The sequence below is a fragment of the Limulus polyphemus genome, unplaced genomic scaffold (genome assembly GCF_000517525.1).
Source record: "Limulus polyphemus unplaced genomic scaffold, Limulus_polyphemus-2.1.2 Scaffold457, whole genome shotgun sequence".
Taxonomy (NCBI): Eukaryota; Metazoa; Arthropoda; class Merostomata; order Xiphosura; family Limulidae; genus Limulus; species Limulus polyphemus.
Window position 1 is genome coordinate 376720 of NW_013666067.1, and position 2700 is coordinate 379419.

Genomic DNA, 2700 nt, shown 5'->3' on the forward strand with positions numbered 1-2700 from the left:
CAGAAATAAATTACATAATATAAAATGATGCTCGAAACTTCTTTTCTCGGAAATAAAGATATTAAACTCTTCCTAATTCATGGAATGTTTGAGCTTTTACAATAAAATTTACAGAATTACATATATTTCTTATTGTGTTCAAAGTTTATTATTCAATGGTATACTTTACTTCTCCAGCGTCTTAGTTGCAAACATTAATACAGCAGTATCGTGATTGGTTAGTACCATAATGTTGTTAGGGTGTAAGAACACTAGTGATTCAGTGTTCGAGCTCATAGGGTGACTCGATCAAGAGCCCACGTTAATAAGGTTCAGTTCTATAACAAATATCTCGCTGATCTACTTCTATATCCTTTCTTGTACGGGTCTGTCCAATTGTCCTCCAACCATACGACTAACTGTGACGTCACTGAACTATCGAATGACTTAGATTCCACCGTGAACCAAATATAAAGTGCTAAACATATCGTTTAGATCTCAAATCAGTCAACAAATGACTGAGCTATGAGCTAAAAGTTTGTACTTGAAAAAATAAAAATTCGGAGCCATTCTAAGAAAATGTAATTTACTTTAAGGTACGTTTTTTAGTGACATCCTGTAACTTACAAAAGTATGGTTACATTTTGATATGTTCATCATTTAATCTAGTTATTTATCTGGATTTAATATCACGCATTTACGAGTTAATGGATTATTAATTTCTTTGAAGATGTAAGTAAGATTAATTAGCTTCAGATGCTTCAAGTAAGTTAAACTAGCTATTATCACACTAAAATACACAACTCCAAAGAATTATTTGTTAAATGTTAAACAAGCATTAACAAAGACTGTTTATACATTATTGGATAAGTTTTTCATTTAGTCCCATACATTGAACATTTAACAATGCGTTTTTTTGTGTGTGATTAGAAGGAACTCATTACAATTTTGTATATTTTGTTGTCAACCCCATAAATAAACGTAGGGAAAACACGTGCAGAACAAATATAAACATCGCGTCTAATCTATTTTTCTCTTAAAATCACTCGTTCATTCTATCCTGACAAAACAAGATAAGCTCTGTACTTCTACAGGTTTAGAGCAAATTAATTGAAAAAACATTCCGCAGCTTCTTTCATCTGCTTTTCAACCAGAAAACAATAGAATTTAAAACCATCTGTATAAAAGTAGATAACGCCATGTTTTACTGGATGCTAAATACAACACAATTCGCAGGTTTCTTGAGAGAATCACAGAATACACATGTGGATAATACCAAGTTGGATAAAAATAAGTGAAAAAAATGTGTTTGTGCATCTTTTCTGTTTAATATTATATGCAATACTTTTAACTTCACCCTTAAAAAAATACGCAGTAACATAGGATGTTTAATAGAAATATTTTTCTCCTAAAGTTATTTTTGCTTTTTAATTTCAGCCTAGTTTTGTGATATGCATTTCGAAAATAAAACAGTAATTATTTGATAGTGAAATATTTCAAATCCAGATTAGTCACAAACGCTTTAAAGAAAAATAATTATAATAATTTAGTATGTGCAGGAGTAATTCTAAAGAAATCAAAGACAGGCTAGTTGCTCATTTATCTTTCACGAAATTTTGAAAGATCATAGCTAGTAATAAATGAAAATAGAAATCTGAATAGTATTCTTTACTGTTCGTTGCCCTTTTAAATCAATAAAACTGTCAGTCACATAATGAAATATACTAGACCAACGGTTAGCCTTTCATAATAATACAAACGAATGAAACTGAAGTACAAACCTATAGACTATGAATGTTAAACTGTAATTTAGTGTGAAAGTTTTCTATTAAAGTTTAAAATTTCAATTTACTTTTGTGCTATTGTCACTTTCTTTCACGTGTTTAAATTATTTTTGTATTAGTAGTGTGAGTAATGTAGAATAATTTAAGATTTTTAGCTTTACGACCTTGCTTTTTTCATTGGGAAAATATAAAACAATGCATTATTTTGTAAATCACTGTTGATATTTATAGGCTTTTCCCATAATTATGAATATACGAATAAAGATGCTCTTTGGTGGCTCAGTGGCAAGTTTAAGGGTTTCTAACGCTAAAAATAAGGTTTTAACACCCACGGCAAGCACAGCACAGTGTACTCATTGTGTAGCTTTGCGCTTAACAACAAACCTGTACAGATAATAAGGCTAAAAGATTTCTATAAAATATTTTTGAACACAAAGTTTAAAGTTTTCATTCAGCATTTATGTTAACATAAAGAAATGCGTTATATTTTAGGTGCATGCAATTTTCACGAAATGTATGATGTTTAATAGGGAATAAGAAATCATAGAAACAAGTGACAATTACATTAAAAATAGTAATAGGGGTTAAAACATCACTATTGCCTTTGCAAAATACATTAAAATATAATGTGTTGGAGAGATGTTAAAATAAAATAATATTTAACAATTTCATTTATTATTATTTTTATTTACCAACAACACATTTTAGCGTATATTCAGCATAACTGAATTTATACGAAATTTTCCAAAAATTGCGATAAGTTTTATATGTATAATCTATACAAAATATTTTGTCCGTATCTGGCTTATGAGAAAATAAATGAAATTTAAGATTGAGCACAGTTATATACCCACCCGAAATATTGTCCAATTTTGATGATGTGAGGGAACAATGGTACAAAAACTGACAATGAAGCAGCAGTTAGGGAACAATGGTA